This window comes from Pseudopipra pipra, chromosome W (genome assembly GCF_036250125.1).
Source record: "Pseudopipra pipra isolate bDixPip1 chromosome W, bDixPip1.hap1, whole genome shotgun sequence".
Taxonomy (NCBI): domain Eukaryota; kingdom Metazoa; phylum Chordata; class Aves; order Passeriformes; family Pipridae; genus Pseudopipra; species Pseudopipra pipra.
Window position 1 is genome coordinate 65,370,424 of NC_087580.1, and position 24,948 is coordinate 65,395,371.

General features: G+C 37.1%; 1 long non-coding RNA gene across 1 annotated transcript; it reads right to left on the reverse strand.

Annotated features, from left to right (window-relative positions):
* Positions 1–14,429: 14,429 nt before the first annotated feature.
* On the reverse strand, positions 14,430–16,770 carry LOC135405175 (uncharacterized). The gene is made up of 2 exons (XR_010425773.1): positions 15,866–16,770; positions 14,430–15,489 (listed from the first exon to the last, which is right to left on the reverse strand). It is a non-coding gene; the product is annotated as an uncharacterized LOC135405175 (long non-coding RNA).
* Positions 16,771–24,948: the final 8,178 nt, after the last annotated feature.

The window sequence follows — 24,948 nt, forward strand, 5'->3', positions numbered from 1 at the left end:
ACCAGGTCTGCCATGTGGCCACTCTAAAATTCCCCTTCCAACTTACAATTGATCTATAGAAAAGAAACTCAAGTTGTCCATTTCTGGCATATATTTTGAAGTTTTCTCCCAGAAATAAAGACAGGGTCATCTTTTTTTTTTTTTTTGTCTCATAAGCATATACAAGAATACTACCAAGCACCAAAAATATTTCCTAGATTTGTGAAAGGCTTTGACTGCAAAATAAAATAAGTAAACCTTGCAACCCCAAGTTTCTGCACTTCCATGACTGATAATTTAAAACTCTGGAAAGTAACAACCAAGGTTCATAATGAAATAGTGTTGTCACTGAAAATTGTCGGAAAGAAATGGAACCCTCCAACACTACGTTGGAGCTTTGGGTTCTATTTCCTCATGCTGAGCTACCACCCAGCTTTTCAGATTCCATTTTCCACGAAGCTGCTCCTGTCCACTTCTTCCAAGGGAGTGTCCTGTAGGTCATCTCGACTGGAGTACACCTGTTCAATGGTCTGCAAACAGTCATAGGCCAGTTCCCCTTTTTCCAGGCCAACTGTTAAGAACACTGCTGGATTCAGAAGGTTAGTTACTTTTAACTCCACATTGTAAGGACCAAAACTCAGCTGTCAGCAGGAGGGAGTCTGATGGGATTGAGCAGACAGTCTTGGGCAACAGGGGCTGAGAGAAATCCCATCACCTGAGGACTGGACCTTCATCACAAGACCTGTTAATATTTAGCTATGTTGATTGTCCTGGCTCCTTCAGCAAGATATGGAGACTTTGTGATGATGTTTTCAGACCATGTAGAAACCCCTTTGTTCTCTTCCCCCCATATGGTCCTTGCTATGGGAAAATATTAACCACTTGTGTAACTGTAGCAGAAAATTGTGTAATCCTCTAGTTAGCATAACCTGTCCTCCTCATTAACATGTCCTGCCCCCAAGACCCTTAAATTGCAAGATGTGTGTTCAATAAATATTCCAGTTTCTACCTCCGAATTGGGATTGATTAGTTATTGACCTCTACAAATGGCACCCTGCCTGGGGCCCAGAGCCCCAGCTTCTAATATTTAGAAGCTTGCAGTCCAGAGCCGATGGCATTGGCAGAAGAAGCGGCTCCTTCTGTCGCGGTGGAGGTGCGTGGTTGAACTGAGAAGACGGAACGTGCACGGAATTTGTCACACTGCGGCGGGACTGCAGGTGAGCAGCTACGAACTGGATATAGGCATTTAAAATAGACTTTGAAATGTAAAAAGTAGGGCTATGGGGGCTCAGATGTCATCTGATCAAAGCCACACTTATTTGATCCTGAAGCGCATGCTTAAACAGCTGTGTCAGTTTGGCCTGGCTCTCCTGCCAAGTCCAAGCTGTCTCCTCCCCCCTCCTGCTCTCCTCAAGCGAGAGAAAAAAAAAAAAACAAACCACAGGGAAAAAAAACTGTAAGAAGTTTGAACGAAACAGGATTATATCAAATATATATATATATTACATATACTTACAGTTATATATACAATTTGAATATATTATACACAACAGGGAGCTCCGGAGGGGGAAAAAGGGAAAAGGGAGGGGGAAAACAGGGATAAAAAGAAACCTAAAAACAAATATCTCCTAAATATACCCGTTAATAGAGAGCTAATGAATAAATATAAAAACAAATTAAATACTTCCCTGATAGGGACAGCAGAGCTGTGCAAGGCAACAGCCAACTCCCCCACGCCTCCCGGAGAGACCGGAGATAACGGCAGGTTGGAGCAGGCAGGCTTTGGCCTATACAAGCAAAACCATCTGCGAGAGGGACCTGTTGTCTTCAGCCACCGGAAGAGAGAAGAGCGCAAGCTCTCTTATCTGCTCCTTTTTATATGTTGTGTTACGGAACGGAATGATATGGAATACTTCCTTAGATTCCTGACCCAGTTGCTAAGGAAGGCCTAAAAATCCAAGAAACCAACCCACTACAACAGCACAGCTCAAAAACTGATGAACGGTCCTTGCCGAACCTGTTGCCATGGGCTCAATGTAATATCTCTGAAATGAACATTACTAATTTTCTCGATGATGCATTGTGGGACTGTGTCGGTGTGCACCTGTGGGACATGGCAACAAAGGGGAACAAACAAGCCGCAAAGGTTTTGCAACTGTGGCATGTTGTCTTTGAGACTCTCAGAGATCATGCCGTTACAAAACAGCCACCCCCTGAACTAATCGACATCGATATAAACAACACTGGGCTCTCCCTCCCAGTCAACCTGGCCCTGGGCCATGCCACTGAGGGGGCTTTGCTCTCCCTCCCAGTCTCCATTGTTGGCAAAATCCTGGCAAGAATACTTCTGAACAGACTAATACCCACTAGAGCAGAAGGAATTCTACCTTAAAGTCAGTGTGTTTTCAGAGCCAACAGGAGCACCACAGACATGGTGTTTGTTCTCAGACAACTGCAAGAGAAGTGTAGGGAACAGAACAAAGGTCTCTATGTAACCTTTGTCGACCTCACCAAGGCTTTTGACACTGTGAGCAGAAAAGGTCTGTGGCAGATTTTGGAATGTTTAGGATGTCCCATCAAGTTCCTTAAAATGATCATCTCTCTCCATGAGGATCAGCACGGCCAAGTCAGATATGGCAACACACTTTCTGAGCCCTTTTTAATTAAGAATGGTGTGAAACAAGGCTGCGTTCTCGCTCCTACCCAATTCACAGTCTTTTTCAGCAGGATGCTCCAAAGGACCACAGCAGACCTCGATGATCAGGACGGGATCTACATCCGATACCGTACTGATGGAAGTCTATTCAATCTAAGGCGACTGAAGGCCCACACCAAGACCTTAAACCATCTTGTCCAGGAGCTGCTTTATGCTGATGACGCCGCCCTCGTCGCACACACAGAAGCAGCTCTGCAGCGTTTAACATCCTGCTTTGCAGATGCTGCTGAGCTCTTTGGGCTGGAAGTCAGCTTAAAGATGACAGAAGTTCTCCATCAACCTGCACCTCAGGAAGTCTTCCATCAACCCCATATCACCATTGGCCAATCAGAGCTCAAATCAGTCCAGCAGTTTAATTACCTAGGGAGCCTCATCTCCTCAGACGGTGAGATTGACGGAGAGATGGACAACAGGTTAGCAAAGGCACAGAGAGCTTTTGGAAAACTCCATAGAAGAGTGTAGTGAAATAAACACTTGAAGAAAAGTACCGAGATCAGTGTTTACAGAGCCATTGTGCTGTCTACTCTCCTATATGGCTCCGAATCATGGGTCATCTACCGCCACCACCTGCGACTCCTGGAACGCTTCCATCAACGCTGCCTCCGAACAATCCTAAACATCCCCTGGTCAGATGATGTGACCAATCCATCTGTTCTAGAACAGGCAGCAGTCACAAGTACCGAGGCCATGTTGCTGAGAACACAGCTGTGCTGGGCAGGGCACGTCTCCAGGATGAAGGACCAACCACCCCCTCCCTAAGATCTTGCTTTATGGTGAACTTGCCACCGGCTGCTGCAAGAGAGGAGCCCCAAAGAGGAGATACAAGGACTGCCTGAAACAACATCTCAGCCTTGGCCATATTGATCACCAGAACTGGTCTACTCTGGCCTCCAATGGGGAGGTCTGGAGACACCCCATCTCTAACGCTGCTGATGCCTTTGAGAACGCAGCAGGATCACCCTTGAGGAGAAAAGACAACGCAGAAAGAACCGTGTCTTGCAGAATATTCCACCTGGGGAGTCTTTCTGCTGTGCCTTTTGCAACCAGACATGTCTGTCTCGTATTGGCCTTTTTAGCCACCAACGCGCTTGTAACAAAGGTGGGTAGAGCCCTCCCCAAATCTTTGTTCGTGAAGTCCGGCCATGATGATATATATTATATATGATGATATATGTATAATAATTTGCATTATATAATATAATATATTGCAATATAATTATATATAATATATACTGTAATATAATAATAATAATATAATATATAGCATATAATATAATAATAATAATTATATAAGTTATAATACTTATAAAAAATAGATTATATTATGTAATATATATGTAATATATATGTAATATATATAATATATATAATATAATATAATATATAATATAATATATAATATATAATAATAAAATATAATAATAATTATATATTATATAATACTTATAAAAAATAGATTATATTATGTTACATTATGTAAGTAGATATATAGACTTATAAATATATATTCACTTAATTTTATATTACTACGTATTATATATTATATAATAATTTGTATTATATATTAGGTATTACAAAATAATCATATATAATATATACTGTAATATAATAATAATATATAATATAATGTAATCTATTTATGTAGGTATTATATATTACATAAAACAAATTTAAACCAAACAATTTTTAAAATGATTTTTATTATTTTTAAATTATTTTTTAATTTTTAAATTTTTTTCGGATCTGTCGACTCATTAGAGAAATTTCTGGACTAACAAACCTCGGTTTTCCAGGAAAAAGGGATGGAAGAAATACGTGGCTTTGATCTTTATCATTTAGAATCAAATGTACATATTTATAATTTATTTCTTTTTTTTTTTACTGGGTCGGGCATTCCTGAACTGCAGGGAAATTTTGAGAGCCCCGGAGATCTGAATCCCACCTAAAAATTGGGAATTTCTCTTCGCTTTGATAATACCCTGCAGGTCCCTTCCAGCTCGGGATATTCTGGAATTCCGTGGGAAGGATGGAAAATGTCAGAGATTTCACAACTGGCATTTATTTTTCCTTTTTTTTTTTTTTAATTTTCATTTGTTTATTTGTGTGTTTTTTTAATTTTTTTTTTTTTTTCCCATTTCTTCCGAAACTCAAAACTTTGTGACGGAAACATTTCCTGCCCTATGAAATTCCGTTGGAAATCCAGTGATGGAAAAGCAAATCCAGGAGCCAGAACCAGATCCAGGAGCCAGAGCCAGGTTCAGATCCAGGCCCAGGTCCAGGTCCAAATCCAGGTTCAGGTCCAAGTCCAGATCCAGGTCCTAGATCGAGGTCCAGTTCCAGGAGACAGATCCAGATCCAGATCCAGTGTTAGACCCAGGTCCCAGATCCAGACCCAGATCCAGGCCCAGATCCAGGTCCAGGTCCAGGTCCAGATCCAGGTCTAGAGCCAGATACTGGAGCCAGATCCAGATCAAGGTCCAGATCCAGATACCAGATCCAGATCCAGATCCCAAATCTAGATCCAGATCCAGGTCCAGATCCAGATCCAGTGCCAGGTACAGGTCCAGATCCAGGTCCCAGATCCAGGTCCAGATCCAGGCCCAGGTCCAGGTCCAAATCCAGGTTCAGGTCCGAGTCCAGATCCAGGTCCCAGATCCAGGTCCAGATCCAGGAGACAGATCCAGATCCAATGCCAGACCCAGGTCCCAGATCCTGGTGCAGATCCAGATCCCAGGTCCAGATCCAGATCCCAAATCCAGATCCAGGTCCCAGATCCAGATCCAGGACCAGGTCCAGATCCAGATCCCAGATCCAGATACTGGAGCCAGACCCAGGTCCAGATTCAGATCCCAAATCCAGATCCAGATCCAGGTCCCAGATCCAGATCCAGATCTAGGAGCCAGATGCAGGTCCCAGGTCCAGATCCAGATCCAGGTCCATATCCAGATCCAGGAGCCCAAGTGGAATTTTTAGCCCCTAAGTCAGGCTTAAAGAGCTGGGATCTCCAAGCACTTCTTTTTCCATGGATTCCTGGCTTTTGGAACTTCTCCAGCCAGGAGGGAAGGAGGGATAACAGCCCACGCCTCCAAATTCCCGATTATCCCAGAGCCAGGCAAAGCCATCCAAGCCTTTCCCCTGGGAATCAAAGCGAAAGGAAAAGAGGGAAGAAATCCTGGGCGAGGAATCCACAGGAATGTCAAATTCTGGGATGCCCATGGAATGGTTTGGGGTTGGGAGAGATTTGAAGGATCCCCCTGGAATCCAAGTCTGTGTTTTTATCCTGGGATGGGTTTGGTTGGGAGGGAAAAAAAAAAGCAAAATAAAACACAATTTATTATGTAATAGATATGATATGATATGATTGATATATAATATTATTATGTAATAGATATGATATGATATATAATATATTATATATCATATATTATAGCATTATAGTATTATATATTATATTACATATTATATTGTATTATATATCATATTATAATATAGTATATATTATATTATATATTATAATATTGTATGCTATTATATATAATATATTATGATAATTATATATTATAAAATACTTACATATTATAAAATAATTATATATTATAGAATAATATAATATTACATAATACAAATTTTCATATAATACGTAATCATATGAAAATAAGCAAACATATATAAATATACATTTATATACAAGGAAATATCTATTATATATAATATATTATAATAATTATATATTATAAAATAATTATATATTATATAATAATTATATATTACATCATACAAATTGTCATATAATACATAATCATATAAAAATAAGCAAACATATATAAATATACATTTATATACAAGGAAATATCTATATCTCTTATACCTAATATATTACAATAGTTACATATTATAAAATAATTATATATTATAAAATAATTATATATTACATAATACAAATTGTCCTATTATACATAATCATATAAAAATAAGCAAACGTATATAAATATATATTTATATACAAGGAAATATCTATATCTATTATATATAATAGATTACATTAATTATATATTATAAAATGATTATATAGTATATAATTATTATATATTTTGTTCTGCAAAGAGGGTGGGCTGGGGGACCAGACCAGAAACGACACCCTGGAATTCCCAAATGCCAAACCATTCCCTGATTCCAAACTGTGGAATTCCCCGATTCTAAATCCTGGAATTCCTGGATTCCAAACCACTCCCAGATGCCAAAGCTTGGGATTCCTGGATTCCAAACCATTCAATTCCCGGATTCCAAACCTTGGAATTGCCTGACTCCAATCCATGGAATTCTCGGATTCCAAACCATTCCCGGATTCCAAACCCTGGAATTCCCGCATTCCAAACCATTCCCGGACTCCAAACCATTCCCTGATTCCAAGTCATGGAATTTCTGGATTCCAAACCAACCCGGAATTCCCGGATTCCAAACCATTCCCAGATTCCAAAATTCCAAACCATTCCCTGGGAAGAAAATCCATGGTTTGAATCCAGCAATTGTTTGGAATCAGGAAATGGTTTGGAATCTGGGAATTCCATGTTCTGGAATCCAGGAATTCCAGGGTTTGGAATCTGGATTCCGAGGATCTCAACCCTTCTCAGGATTTCAGGCCTTGCCTTTATTTCCCTTTTTATTCCTTGGAAAACTCGTTTTATTCCCACTTTTTTTTTCCTTTTTTCCTTTTTTTTATCCTTTTCCTCCCTTTTTTTCCTTTTTCCCCCTTTTTTCCCCTTTTTTCCCTTTTTTCCCTTTTTTTCATTTTTTCCCTTTTTTCTTTTTTTCCCCTTTTTCCCTTTTTCCTTTTTTTCCCTTTTTTCCCTTTTTTCCCCTTTTTTCCCTTTTTTTCCATTTTTTCCCATTTTTTCTTTTTTCCCTTTTTTCCCTTTTTCCCCTTTTTTCTTTTTTTCCCTTTTTTTCCTGTTTTTCCCTTTTTTCCCTTTTTTCCCTTTTTTTATCCTTTTTCCCCCTTTTTTTCCCTTTTTCCCCTTTTTTTTCCCTTTTTTTCCGTTTTTTTCCCTTTTTTCCCTTTTTTCTTTTTTCCCTTTTTTCCCATTTTTTCCCTTTTTTCCATTTTTTCCCCATTTTTTCCCTTTTTCCCCCTTTTTTCTTTTTTCCCCCTTTTTTCCCTTTTCCCCTTTTTCTTTTTTTCCCTTTTTTCCCTTTTTTCCCTTTTTTCTTTTTTTCCCTTTTTTTCCTGTTATTTCCCTTTTTTCCCTTTTTTCCCTTTTTTTATCCTTTTTCCCCCTTTTTTCCCTTTTTTCCCCTTTTTTTCCCTTTTTTTCCGTTTTTTTCCCTTTTTTCCCTTTTTTCTTTTTTCCCTTTTTTCCCATTTTTTCCCTTTTTTCCATTTTTTCCCATTTTTTCCCTTTTTCCCCCTTTTTTCTTTTTTCCCCCTTTTTTCCCTTTTCCCCCTTTTTTCTTTTTTTTCCCTTTTTTCCCTTTTTCCATTTTTTCCCATTTTTTCTTTTTTCCCCTTTTTTTCCTTTTTTCCCTTTTTTCTTTTTTCCCCTTTTTTCCCCTTTTTTCCCTTTTTCCCCCTTTTTTCCCCTTTTTTCCCCTTTTTTCCCTTTTTTCTTTTTTCCCTTTTTTCCCATTTTTTCCCTTTTTTCCATTTTTTCCCTTTTTTCTTTTTTCCCTTTTTTTTCTGTTTTTCCCTTTTTTCCCTTTTTTCTTTTTTCCCTTTTTCCCTTTTTTCCCCTTTTTCCCCTTTTTTCCCTTTTTTTCCCCACAGCAAAATAAATAAAAACAAAAACCCAAACCCACAAAATTTTATAAATTTTATATTCATATAAAATAAAAATATAAATTATTTCATCTAAATATTTAAATATAAAAATATAAATATATATAAAATACATCTATAATATACATAAAATATAAATATAAAATAGAAATAAAAATTATATAATATGTATAAAATATAAATATAAAATATAAATATAGAATATAAATGTAAAATATTTTACAAAATATTTAAATATTCTCTATGTATATAAAATATAATATATAATATAATATAAATATAATATGTAAAATATAATATATACATATAAAATATATAGAATATAGATAAAAATAGAAATAAAAAATATTATAAAAATATTTGAAATATTTTATGTTCATAAAAAATCAAAATATAAATATAATATATAATAATATAAATAATAATAAATAATATATAAATAATAATATAATATAAATATAAATATAATAAACATACAAAACATATATAATATATTAAATAGAAATATAAAATAGAAATATAATATAATAGATATAAAATATAAATATAAATAACTTATTAAAAATATAAATATAATATATTAATGTAATATATATTATATATTTAAAATATAAATATGAAATGTAAATAAAATATATATAAAATATTTATAAAATATAAATATAAAATATAAATTTAAAATATTAAAATGTTTGAAATAATTTATACTTATATAAAATAATAATATAATATGCATATCTTAGATATAAAATATAAATAGAAAATATATAGGATATATAAAATATAAATATAAATATAATAAATATAATAATTATAAATAGGAAAGATAAACATAAAATATATAATATATCTAAAATACAAATAAGTATATATATTATATTTATATAATAATAAATACCTATAAATATATATGTAAAAATATATAATATATATTTATATATATTTTATATATTTATATATATGTATATATAAATATATATACATATATATAAATATATATATAAAAATATATATAATATTTATTATATATATTTATATATATTTTTATATATAAATATATACATATATACATATATAAATATATATTTATAAATATATATTTATATATATTTATATATACATTTATTTATTATATATATGTAAATATATATGATTTATAAATATATTATTTACTAGCAAAATGCATAATATTAAATGCAAGATTTTATAAATATAAAAATATATTATGTTAGTTATATACTTATAAAATGCATAATGATAAATATAAGATTTTATGTAGAATAAATATATTATATGTCATATACTTACAAAGTGCATAATAATAAATATGTAAATATAAATATAAATATAAATATATAAATAAATAATAAATATAAAATTTTATATATAATAGGTATATTATATTTTATATACTTATAAAATGAATAATAATAAATATAAGATTTTATAGATTTAAAAGATATATAAATTGTATACTGATAAAATTTATTATATATATAAAAGACATTATATATAATAGATATGTTATATGTTATATACTTATAAAATGTATTATATATATCTATAAAATTTTATAGATAAATATAAATTTATATATAAAAATATATATAATATATAATTATATAATTATAAATATAAATATGAATATAATATATATTATATAAATGTATAATAACATTTTATATAAATATATAATATTTAATGTATAATATATAACATTACATATTTATAGTTATATAATATTTATATAATAATTTATATATTTATATTATATACTTTATATATAAAAATATATAATATATATAAAATATATAATATATAATTAAATAAATATAAATATAATATATATAATATAAATGTATAATAATATTCATATATAAATATATAATATTTAATAGGTAATATATAATATAATCTATTTATATATAATTATATTTATATTATATTATATATATATTATATATTTATATATAAGGAAATATAGAAATAAAATATAAGATATATAAGGAGATAGAGATATAAAATATTAGATGTATAAGGAAATATAGAAATAAAATATAAGATATATAAGGAAATATAGAAAAAATATAAAATATACAAGGACATATGAATATAAAATATAAGATATATAAGGAAATATAGAAATAAAATATAAGATATATAGAAATAAAATATAAAATATATAAGGAGATAGAGATATAAAATACAAAATGCATAAGGAGATATGGATATGAAATATAAAATATATAAGATATAAGATAAGATTTAAGATATAAGATATAAGATGTATGATATAAGATATATAAGATATAAAATATAAGATATAAGATATAAAATATAAAATATAAAATATAAGATATAGAATGAAATGAAGATATAAATATTAATATATTATGAGAGATAGAGATAAAATATAAGATATAAAATATAAGATATAAGATATAAGATATAAGATATAAGATATAAAATATAAAATATAAAATATAAAATATAAAATATAAAATATAAAATATAAGATATAGAATGAAATGAAGATCTAAATATTAATATATAATGAGAGATAGAGATAAAATATAAGATATAAGATATAAGATATAAGATATAAGATATAAGATATAAAATATAAAATATAAAATATAAGATATAAGATATAGAATGAAATGAAGATATAAATATTAATATATAATGAGAGATAGAGATAAAATATAAGATATAAGATATAAGATATAAAATATAAAATATAAAATATAAAATATAAGATATAGAATGAAATGAAGATCTAAGATATTAATATATAATGAGAGAGAGATATAAGATATAAAATATAATCTATAGAATGAAATTAGAGATTTAAATATAAGATATAGTGAGATACAGATTTAAGGGATGAAATAACGAGATGTGAGATTTAGGATATAAAATATGAGATATAAAATGAAATATAGATATGAGATATAAGATATGAGATATAAGATGTAAGATATCAGATATATCAGATATCAGATATAGAATGAAATGAAGATATAAATATTAATATATAATGAGAGAGAGATATAAAATATTAGATATAAGATATAAGATATAAGATGATATAAGATATAAGATATAAAATATAAGATATAAAATATAAGATATAAGATATAAAATATAAGATATAAGATATAAAATATAAGATATAAGATATAAGATATAAGATATAACATATTAGATATAAGATATAAGATATAAGATATAAGATATAAAAGATATAAGATATAAGATATAAGATGATATAAGATATAAAATATAAGATATAAAATATAAGATATAAGATATAAAATATAAGATATAAGATATAAGATATAAGGTGATATAAGATATAAGATATAAAAGATATAAGATATAGAATGAAATGAAGATATAAATATTAATATATAATGAGAGATATAAAATATAAGATATAAGATATAAGATATAAAAGATATAAGATATAAAAGATATAAGATATCTAATGAAATGAAGACATAAATATTAATATATAATGAGAGAGAGAGATAAAAGATGATATAAGATATAAGATATAAGATATAAAATATAAAATATTAGATATATGATATAAGATATAAAATATAAGATATAAGATATATAAGATATATAAGATATATAAGATATAAGATATAAAATATTAGATCTAAGATCTAAGATCTAAGATCTAAGATATAAGATCTAAGATGATATAAGATATAAGATATAAATTATAAAATATTAGATATATGGTATAAGAAATAAAATATAAGATATAAGATATAAGATATATAAGATATAAGATATAAGATATATAAGATATAAGATATATAAGTTATAATATATAAGATATAAAATATTAGATATAAGATATCAGATATGAGATATTAGATATCAGATATAGAATGAAATGCAGATATAAGATATTAGATAGAGAATGAGAGAGATAAGATATAAATGTGAGCTATAAAATGAGATTAAAGATTTAAATATAAGAGATATAATGAGATATGGATTGAAGAGGTGAGATAATGGGATTTGAGATTTAAATATGAGAGATGAGATATAGAATGAAATATAGATATAAAATATAAGATACAAGATACAAGATATAAGATATAAGATATAAAATATTAGATATAAAATATAAGATATAAAATATTAGTTATAAAATATAAGATATAAGATATAAGATATAAAATATAAGATATAAGATATAAGATATAAAATATTAGATATAAAATATAAGATATAAGATATAAAATATAAGATATAAGATATAAAATATTAGATATAAAATATAAGATATAAGATATAAGATATAAAATATTAGATATAAGATATAAAATATTAGATATAAGATATAAGATATAAAAGATATAAGATATAAAATATACGATATAAGATATAAAATATAAGATATAAGATATAAGATATAAAACATTAGATATAAGATATAAAATATTAGATATAAGATATAAGATATAAAATATAAGATATAAGATATAAAATATTAGATATAAGATATAAGATATAAAATATTAGATATAAAATATAAGATATAAGATATAAAATATAAAATATAAAATATTAGATATAAGATATAAGATATAAAATATTAGATATAAGATATAAGATATAAAATATTAGATATAAAATATAAGATATAAGATATAAAATATAAGATATAAGATATAAAATATAAAATAAAAGATATAAAATATTAGATATAAGATATAAGATATAAGATTTAAGATATAAAATATAAGATATAAGATATAAAATATAAGATATAAGATATAAGATATAAAATATAAGATATAAGATATAAGATTTAAGATATAAAATATGAGATACAGAGTGAAATATAGAGATAAAATATAAGATATAGAATTAAATGGAGATAGAAAATATTAGATATATAATAAGATATGTAAGATATAAAATATGAGATATAGAGTGAAATATAGAAATAAAATATAAGATATAGAATGAAATGGAGATAGAAAATATTAGATATATAATGAGAGAGGATTATAAGATATAAAATAGGAGATATAGAATGAAATTAGAGATTTCATTAGAAATATATTTTATATAAATTAGAAATATATTATATATAAATTAGAAATATATTATATAAAAATTAGAAATATATTATATATAAAGTAGAAATATATTATATATATAAATTAGAAATATATTATATATAAATTAGAAATATATTTTATATAAATTAGGAATATATTATATATAAATTAGAAATATATTATATAAAAATTAGAAATATTATATATAAAAATTAGAAATATAATATATATAAATTAGAAATCTATTATATAAAAATTAGAAATATAATATATATAAATTAGAAATATATTATATAAAAATTAGAAATACAATATATATAAATTAGAAATATATTATATAAAAATTAGAAATATATTATATAAAAATTAGAAATATATAAAAATTAGAAATATAATATGTATAAATTAGAAATATATTATATAAAAATTAGAAATATAATATATATTAGAACTATAATATATATAAATTAGAAATATAATATATATTAGAAATATTATATATATTAGAAATATAGTATATATTAGAAATATAATATAAATTATAAATATAATATATATTATAAATATAATTCATGAGCTCTAGAATGAGAGACGAGATGAGCTCTACAAAAAATCAGAATATATAATATTGAGCTTAAAAATCTGAACAACAAAAGGAGGCCGCTAACGAGCTAAAAAACCGGGATAATTTCTTTAATCCCCGAGAAATTTCCATCACAATCCCCCTTCCCCCCTCCCGACATTCCCGAGGGAATCCCGGAGCTTTGTCATGGAAATGCTTCCGGGAGGGGGGGGGTCCACATCCCAAAAAAACGCCACCTGGGTCTCCCCCCGACCCCCTCCCATTTAATAATTAATCAGGAGGCCCTTCCCGAGCTTTTTTTTTGTTCCAAGCTTTTCATCGGAAGCCCCGGGAACAGCTGGCGAGGCTTGAAAAGCGCCGCCGGATTTTTAGGCCCGGGAGGCCTCGCCGAGGCCTTTTCGGGGGCCTGGAGTGTCTCCATGGCAACGCCCCATGGATAATAACCATGGAAAAAGGGTCTTCCTGATGGTTCTTCCAGAGGGAAGACAAAAAGTTGGGATTTGGGCCCGGTTTGGATCCCGATCCGAGGAAAACAGGCCTCTGGATTTTTAGGCCGTGAGGCCTAAAACGAGGCCTTTTGGGGGGCTTGGAGCGTCTCCATGGCAACACCCCATGGATAATAACCATGGAAAAAGTGTCTTCCTGATGGTTCTTCCAGAGGGAAGACAAAGATTTGGGATTTGGGCCCGGTTTGGATCCCGATCCGACAAAAACAACCTCTGGATTTTTAGGCCGCAAGGCCTAAAACGAGGCCTTTTGGGGGGGCTTGGAGCGTCTCCATGGCAACACCCCATGGATAATAAACATGGAAAAGGGTCACCAGGTGTCTTCCTGATGGTTTTTCCAGAGGGAAGACAAAGATTTGGGATTTGGGCCCGGTTTGGATCCCGATCCGACAAAAACAACCTCCGGATTTTTAGGCCGCGAGGCCTCGCCAAGGCCTTTTTGGGGGGCTTGGAGTGTCTCCATGGCAACACCTCATGGATAATAACCATGGAAAAAGTGTCTTCCCGATGGTTCTTCCAGAGGGAAGACAAAAAGTTGGGATTTGGGCCCGGTTTGGATCCCGATCCGAGAAAAACAGGCCTCTGGATTTTTAGGCCGTGAGGCCTAAAACGAGACCTTTTGGGGGGCTTGGAGTGTCTCCATGGCAACGCCCCATGGATAATAAACATGGAAAAGGGTCACCAGGTGTCTTCCTGATGGTTCTTCCAGAGGGAAGACAAAGATTTGGGATTTGGGCCCGGTTTGGATCCCAATCCAAGAAAAACAACCTCTGGATTTTTAGGCCGCGAGGCCTAAAACGAGGCCTTTTGGGGGGCTTGGAGTGTCTCCATGGCAACGCCTCTGGGATAATAAACATGGAAAAGGGTCACCAGGTGTCTTCCTGATGGTTTTTCCAGAGGGAAGACAAAAAGTTGGGATTCAGGCCCGGTTTGGATCCCGATCCGACAAAAACAACCTCCGGATTTTTAGGCCGCGAGGCCTAAAACGAGGTCTTTTGGGGGGCTTGGAGCGTCTCCATGGCAACATCCCAGGATAATAAACATGGAAAAGAGTCACCAGGTGTCTTCCTGATGGTTCTTCCAGAGGGAAGACAAAGATTTGGGATTCGGGCCCGGTTTGGATCCCAATCCAAGAAAAACAACCTTTGGATTTTTAGGCCGCGAGGCCTAAAACAAGGCCTTTTTGGGGGGCTTGAAGTGTTTCCATGGCAACACCCCATGGATAATAACCATGGAAAAAGTGTCTTCCTGATGGTTCTTCCAGAGGGAAGACAAAGATTTGGGATTCAGGCCCGGTTTGGATCCCGATCCAAGAAAAACAGGCCTCTGGATTTTTAGGCCGCAAGGCCTAAAACGAGGCCTTTTGGGGGGCTTGGAGTGTCTCCATGGCAACATCCGAGGATAATAACCATGGAAAAAGTGTCTTCCTGATGGTTCTTCCAGAGGGAAGACAAAGATTTGGGATTTGGGCCTGGTTTGGATCCCGATCCGAGAAAAACAACCTCTGGATTTTTAGGCCGCGAGGCCTCTCTGAGGCCTTTTGGGCGGCTTGGAGCGTCTCCATGGCAACACCTCATGGATAATAACCGTGGAAAAAGTGTCTTCCTGGTGGTTCTTCCAGAGGGAAGACAAAGATTTGGGATTTGGGCCCGGTTTGGATCCCGATCCGAGAAAAACAACCTCTGGATTTTTAGGCCGCGAGGCCTCACCGAGGCCTTTTCAGGGGGCTTGGAGTGTTTCCATGGCAACACCTCGGTATAATAAATATGGAAAAGGGTCACCAGGTGTCTTCCTGATGGTTCTTCCAGAGGGAAGACAAAGATTTGGGATTTGGGCCCGGTTTGGATCCCGATCCGAGGAAAACAGGCCTCTGGATTTTTAGGCCGCGAGGCCTCACCGAGGGGTATTCTGAGGGTTTTTAGGGGTATTTTAGGGCTATTCCAAGGATTTTTAGGGATATTCCACGGATTTTTAGGGGTATTCCAAGGATTTTTAGGGATTTTTAGGGATATTCCAAGGATTTTTAGGGATTTTTAGGGATATTCCAAGGATTTTTAGGGATACTCTGAGGATTTTTAAGGATTTTTAGGGATATTCCAGGGATTTTTAGGGATTTTTTAGGGTATTCCAAGGATTTTTAGGGATTTTTTAGGAATATTCCAGGGATTTTTTAGGGATTTTTAGGGATATTCCGAGGATTTTTAGGGATTTTTAGGGATATTCCAGGGATTTTTAGGGATTTTTAGGGATATTCCAAGGATTTTTCGGGATTTTTTAGGAATATTCCAGGGATTTTTAGGGATTTTTAGGGATTTTTAGGGATTTTTAGGGGTATTCCAGGGATTTTTAGGGATTTTTAGGGGTATTCCAAGGATTTTTAGGGATTTTTAGGGATACTCTGAGGGATTTTAGAGATATTTTAGGGCTATTCCAAGGATTTTTAGGGGTATTCCAAGGATTTTTAGGGATTTTTAGGGATATTCCAGGGATTTTTAGGGATATTTTAGGGATATTCCAAGGATTTTTAGGGATTTTTAGGGATATTCCGAGGATTTTTAGGGATTTTTAGGGATATCCCAAGGATTTTTAGGGATTTTTTAGGAATATTCCAAGGATTTTTAGGGATTTTTAGGGATATTCCAAGGATTTTTAGGGATATTCCAAGGATTTTTAGGGATATTCCAAGGATTTTTAGGGATTTTTAGGGATATTCCAAGGATTTTTAGGATTTTTAGGGATATTCCAAGGATTTTTAGGGATACTTTGGGGATATTCCAAGGATTTTTAGGGATTTTTAGGGATATTCCAAGGATTTTTAGGAATAATTTAGGGGTATTCCAAGGATTTTTAGGGATACTCCGAGGATTTTTAGGGATTTTTAGGGATACTCTGAGGATTTTTAGGGATTTTTAGGGATATTCCAGGGATTTTTAGGGATTTTTTAGGGTATTCCAAGGATTTTTAGGGATTTTTTAGGAATATTCCAGGGATTTTTAGGGATTTTTAGGGATTTTTAGGGGTATTCCAGGGATTTTTAGGGATTTTTAGGGGTATTCCAAGGATTTTTAGGGATTTGTAGGGATACTCCAAGGATTTTAGGGATATTCCAAGGATTTTTTGGGATACTCCCGAGGATTTTTAGGGATTTTTAGGGATATTCCAGGGATTTTTAGGGAGACTCCAAGATTTTTGGGAGACTTGGAATGAGCTGATCCTTAAAATCCTCGGAATAGCCCTAAAATATCCCTAAAAATCCTCGGAATAGCCCTAAAATCTCCCTAAAAATCCTTGGAATAGCCCTAAAATATCCCTAAAAATCCTCGGAATAGCCCTAAAATCTCCCTAAAAATCCTGGGAAGAGGATTTATGGTTTTATGGATTTATGGGATTTTTAGGGATTAATGGGATTTATGGGATTTATAGGATTTATAGAAATTTATGGGATTAATGGGATTTATGGGATTTATAGGATTTATACAAATTTATAGGGATTTATGGGATTTATAGCATTTATAGGATTGATGGAATTTAGAGAGATTTATGGAATTTATAGGGATTTATAGGATTTATAGGATTGATGGGATTGATCGGGATTTATGGGGATTTATGGGATTGATGGAATGGAGAGAAATTTATGGGATTTAGGGAATTTATAGGAGTAATGGGATTTATGGGATTTATAGGAATTTATAGGGATTTATGGGATTTATGGGATTTATGGGATTTAGGGAATTTAGAGGGATTTATGGGATTTATGGGATTTATAGGAATTTATGGGATTTATTGGGATTTATGGGATTTATGGGAATTATAGGGATTTATGGGATTTATGGGGATTTATGGGATTTATAGGATTTATAGGAATTTATGGAATTTATAGGATTTACTGGATTTATAGGAATTTATGGAATTTATGGGATTTATGGCATTTAGAGGTATTTTTAGGGATTTATGGGATTTATAGGATTTACGGAATTTAGAGGGATTTATGGGATTTATAGGAATTTATGGGATTTATTGGGATTGATAGGATTTATAGGAATTTATGGGATTTATGGGATTTATAGCCTTTAGAGGATTTATGGGATTTAGAGAGATTTATGGAATTTATTGGGATTTATAGGATTGATGGGATGGGAATGGAGAGAAATTTATGGATTTATAGGGATTTAGAGGGATTTATGGGATTTATTGGGATTTATAGGATTTATAGGATTTATAGGAATTAATGGGATTTATTGGGATTTATAGGATTTATAGGATTTATAGGAATTAATGGGATTTATTGGGATTTATAGGATTTATAGGGATTTATGGGTTTTATAGGGATTTATAGGGATTTATAGCATTTAGAGGATTTATTGGGATTTATAGGATTTATGGGATCTAGAGGGATTTATGTGATTTATGGGATTTATAGGAATTTATGGGATTTCGGGAATTTATAGGGATTTATGGGATTTATGGGAATGAAGAGAAATTTATGGGATTTATAGAAATTTATAGGGATTTAGAGGGATTTATGGGATTTATGGAATTTATAGGATTTACTGGATTTATAGGAATTTATGGAATTTATGGGATTTATGGCATTTAGAGGTATTTTAAGGGATTTATGGGATTTATTGCGATTTAAAGGGATTTATGGGATTTATGGGATTGATGGGATTTATAGGGATTTACAAGATTTATGGGATTTATAGGGATTTATAGGGATTTATAGGGATTTATAGGGATTTATAGGGATTTATGGGATTTTCCTCTCCATCCTCCCTCTCCCTGCCCCATCCTCCCCCTTCCCACCCTCTCAACCCTCTCCCCTCCCCATCCTCTCTCCCTCCACCCTCTCCCTCCCCCACCCGCCCCTCCCCACCCCCTCCTCTCCCGTCCTCACCCCCTCCATCCTCTCCCCTCTCCATCCTCTCTCCATCCACCCTCTCCCTGCCCCATCCTCCCCCTCCCTCCCCCTCCAGCCCCTTCCCGCACCCTGCACCCTCTCCCCTCTCCATCCTCACCCCCATCACCCTTTCCCGGCTCCATCCTCCCCCCTCCTCCCCCTCCTCATCCTCCCCACATCCTCCACCCTCTCCCTGCTCCATCCTCCCCCTCCTCACCCCCATCACCCTCTCCCTGCCCTCCCCCACCCTCCCCCTCCTCTCTCCATCCTCCCCTCCCCCTCCCCACACCCTCCTCATCCTCCCCACCCCCCTCCACCCTCTCCCTGCTCCATCCTCACCCTCTTTGCACCCATCCACCCTCTCCCTGCCCCATCCTCCCCCTCCCCCCCTCCCCCCCTCCACCCTCTCCCTTCTCCATCCTCTCTCCCTCCACCCTCTCCCTCCCCCATCCTGCCCCTCCCCACCCCCTCCTCTCCCTCCTCACCCCCTCCATCCTCTCCCCTCTCCATCCTCCCGGCCCCATCCTCCCCCTCCCCGCACTCTCCATCTCCCCCCACCCCCTCCCCAACCCTTCCACCCTCTCCCTGCTCCATCCTCACCCCCATCACCCCCATCACCCCCTCCCTCTCCATCCACCCTCTCCCTGCTCCATCCTCCTCCTTCCTGCTCCATCCTCCCTCTCCCGCACCCTCCTCCTCCTCCCACCCCTCTTCCACCCTCTCCCTGCTCCATCCTCACCCCCATCACCCTCTCCCCTCTCCATCCTCTCTCTATCCACCCTCTCCCTGCTCCATCCTCACCCTCCTCACCCTCCTCACCCTCCCCCTCCCCATCCTCTCTCCCTCCACCCTCTCCCTGCCCCATCCTCCCCCTCCCTCCCCCTCCAGCCCCTCCCCGTACCCTGCACCCTCTCCCCTCTCCATCCTCCCCCTCCCTCACCCCCCATCACCCCCTCCCTGCCCCATCCTCCCCCCTCCCCACACCCTCCTCATCCTCCCCACACCCTCCACCCTCTCCCCTCTCCATCCTCACCCTCTTTGCACCTATCACTCCTCCCCACACCCATCCTCCTCCTCCCTGCACCCTCCATCCTCTCCCCTCCCCATCCTCTCTCCCTCCACCCTCTCCCTGCTCCATCCTCCCCCTCCCTCACCTTCCTCACCCCCATCACCCTCTCCCTGCCCCACTCTCCCTCTCCCCTCTCCATCCTCTCTCCATCCACCCTGTCCCTGCTCCATCCTCACTCTCTTCCCTCTCCCCGCTCCATCTTCCCCCTCCCTCACCCTGCACCCTCTCCCCTCTTCCCCCGACCCCTTCCTGCACCCTCCACCCTCTCCCCCTCTCCATCCTCTCTCCATCCACCCTCTCCCTGCCCCATCCTCCCCCTCCCTCCCCCTCCAGCCCCTTCCCGCACCCTGCACGCCTCTCTCCCCGCTCCATCCTCACCCCCATCACCCCCATCACCCTCTCCCCTCTCCTTCCTCTCTCCATCCACCCTCTCCCTGCTCCATCCTCCCCCTCCTCCGCCCTCCTCCCCCCCATCACCCTCTCCCTGCTCCATCCTCACCCTCCCTCACCCCCATCACCCCCTCCCTGCCCCATCCTCCCCTCCTCCTCCTCCCCATCCTCCCCACACCCTCCACCCTCTCCCTGCTCCATCCTCACCCCCATCACCCCCTCCCTTTCTCCCCCCTCTCCCCCCCCTCCCCTCCCCTCTCCATCCTCACCCTCCCTCACCCCCCATCACCCCTCCCTGCCCCATCCTCCCCCTCCCACCCCCTCTCCCCCTGCCACCCCCTCCCTGCACACCCTCCACCCTCTCCCCGCTCCATCCTCCCCCTCCCGCACCCTCTCCCTGCTCCATCCTCACCCTCCCTCACCCCCATCACCCCCTTCCTGCCCCATCCTCCCCCTCCTTCCCCTCCTCATCCTCCCCACCCCCCTCCCCCCCTCCCCTCCCCATCCTCCCCCTCCCCACCCCCTCCCCCCTCTCCCATCCCCTCCGCCCCCTTTCGCCTCACCCTCCATCACCCCCTCCCCCCTCTCCCCTCTCCCCCCGCCCCCTCCCTCCTCCCCTCGCCCCTCCCCCCTCCCCTCCCCCCCCCTCTCCCTCCCCGCGGCCGCCGCGGCCGCCACGACCCTCTCGGAGGCCGCGGGGCCCTTCCCGACCGATCCCCGCAATTCCCGAAAAAACCCCCCATTCCCAATTTTTTTTTTTACCTTTCCCTCCCTCCCCGTTTTCCCCCCTTTTCATCCCGGTTTTTTTTTTCCCGATCCCCGATTTTATTTTTTGATCGGGAATCTCCCGATGCCCGCCGGGGGCTGCGGTTCCTTCTCCTTTTTCCTCCTCCTCCTCCTCCTCCTTTCCCACCTTTTCCTCTTCCTGCCGCTCCAGGAGTTCCTTCCCCAGCCGCCCGGAGCCTTTGGGAATTCCGGCTGCCACAGCCCGGAATCCGGGAAAACGAAGCCTTGGAGCCTCCAGCCCTTGGAATCTCATCCCTGAAATCAGGGAGCTGCATCCCTGAATCCCGGGAAACGGAATCCTTGGAGCTCCAGCCCTTGGAATCTCATCCCTGAATCCCGGGAACCGGAATCCTTGGAGTTCCAGCCTTTGGAATCTCATCCCTTAAATCCCGGGAGCTGCATCCCCTGAATCCCAGGAACAGAATCCTTGGATCCTCCAGCCTCTGGAATCTCATCCCTGAAATCCGGGAGCTGCATCCCTGAATCCCGGGAACCAGAATCCTTGGATCCTCCAGCCCTTGGAATCTCATCCCTGAAATCCGGGAGCCACATCCCTGAATCCCAGGAACAGAATCCTTGGAGCTCCAGCCCTTGGAATCTCATCCCTGAAATCCGGGAGCTGCATCCCTGAATCCCGGGAAACGGAATCCTTGGATCCTCCAGCCCTTGGAATCTCATCCCTGAATCCCGGGAAACGAATCCTTGGATCCTCCAGCCCTTGGAATCTCATCCCTGAATCCGGGAGCTGCATCCCTGAATCCCAGGAACAGAATCCTTGGATCCCCAACCCTTGGGAATCTCATCCCTAAAATCCGGGAGCCGCATCCCTGAATCCCGGAAACGGAATCCTTGGATCCTCCAGCCCTTGGAATCTCATCCTGAATCCCGGGAGCCGCATCCCTGAATCCCGGGAAACGGAATCCTTGGAGCTCCAGCCCTTGGAATCTCATCCCTAAATCCCGGGAGCTGCATCCCTGAATCCCAGGAACAGAATCCTTGGATCCTCCAGCCTTTGGAATCTCATCCCTAAATCCCGGGAGCTGCATCCCTGAATCCCGGGAAACGAATCCTTGGATCCTCCAGCCCTTGGAATCTCATCCCTGAAATCCGGGAGCTGCATCCCTGAATCCCAGGAACGGAATCCTTGGATCCTCCAGCCCTTGGAATCTCATCCCTAAAATCCGGGAGCTGCATCCCTGAATCCCGGGAAACGGAATCCTTGGATCCTCCAGCCCTTGGAATCTCATCCCTGAATCCCGGGAAACGAATCCTTGGATCCTCCAGCCCTTGGAATCTCATCCCTGAAATCCGGAGCTGCATCCCTGAATCCCAGGAACAGAATCCTTGGATCCTCCAGCCTTGGAATCTCATCCCTGAAATCCGGGAGCTGCATCCCTGAATCCCGGGAACAGAATCCTTGGATCCTCCAACCTTTGGAATCTCATCCCTGAAATCCGGAGCTGCATCCCTAAATCCTGGGAATCTCATCCCTAAATCCCGGGAACGGAATCCTTGGAGCTCCAGCCTTTGGAATCTCATCCCTGAAATCCGGGAGCTGCATCCCTGAATCCCAGACAGAATCCTTGGATCCCTCCAGCCCTTGGAATCTCATCCCTGAATCCTGGGAGCCGCATCCCTGAATCCCGGGAAAACGAATCCTTGGATCCTCCAGCCCTTGGAATCTCATCCCTGAATCCCGGGAACCAGAATCCTTGGATCCTCCAGCCCTTGGAATCTCATCCCTGAAATCAAAGGAGCTGCATCCCTAAATCCCGGGAATCTCATCCCTAAATCCCGGAGCTGCATCCCTGAATCCCGGGAAAACGAAGCCTTGGATCCTCCAGCCCTTGGAATCTCATCCCTGAAATCCGGGAATCTCATCCCTAAATCCCAGGAGCTGCATCCTGAAATCCTGGGAATCTCATCCCTAAATCCTGGGAACGGAATCCCTGAATCCCGGGAATCTCATCCCTAAATCCCGGGAATCTCTCATCCCCTAAATCCCGGGAATCTATCATCCCTAAAATCCTGGGAATCTCATCCCTAAATCCCGGGAATCTCCTCCCTAAATCCCGGAATTTCACCCCAAAATCCCGGGAATCTCACCCCAAAATCCCGGGAATTTCACCCCAAAATCCTGGGAATCTCATCCCTAAATCCTCGGGAAAACACCGGCATCTCATCCTTCAAAAACTCGGGAATTTCCCTCTGGAAAAGGCCTTGGATGCGCCGGGGAATTCCCCCCCTCTGGAATATGGCTCCCAACTTTTCCTGCCGCTGGCTCCCGAAGCTCCTCTGGCTCCTGGTGGGATTTTCCAAGGGCGACATTCCCGGTAAGTCCCGGGAATTTTATTCCCGAGGATTTGGATTCCCATTCCTTGGGATCGGGGCGCCGCTGCCCGGAAAAACCGGGAAAAAACCCGGGGAAAAAAATTGGGAAAAATCGGGAAAAAAAGGGGAAAAACCGGGAAAAAAAGGGGAAAAACCGGGAAAAAAAAGGGGAAAGAGGAAGAAGGTTCATTCCCGGTTTTTTTTTTGGGAATGGCGGGGTGGGAGAACAATGGGAAAGGGAGGGGGATGATCCTGGTATTGTTCTCCCGGTTTGGTTCTTTTTTTTCCCGGTTTTTTGTGGAATTTTAGAGGGTTTTTAGGGAATTTTTAGGGATTTTAAATGGAAATTTTTAAGGTGATTTTTTAGGGAATTTTTAAGGAGTTTTTATGGAATTTTAGAGGGGTTTTTGTGGGATTTTAAAGGAGTTTTTATGGAATTTTTAAGGTGATTTTTTTTAGGGAATTTTAAAGGAGTTTTTATGAATTTTTAAGGGGTTTTTATGGAATTTTTAAGGAGTTTTTATGGAATTTTTAAGGTGATTTTTTAGGGAATTTTAAAGGAGTTTTTATGGAATTTTAGAGGGGTTTTTATGGAATTTTTTGAGGGGTTTTTAAAGAATGTTTAGAGGAGTTTTTATGGAATTTTTAAGGAGTTTTTTAATGGAATTTTAGAGGAGATTTTATGGAATTTTAAAAGATTTTTTAGGGAATTTTAAAGGAGTTTTTTTATGGAATTTTAGAGGGGTTTTTATGGAATTTTTAAGGAGTTTTTATGGAATTTTTAAGGTGATTTTTTAGGGAATTTATAAAGGATTTTTTTATGGA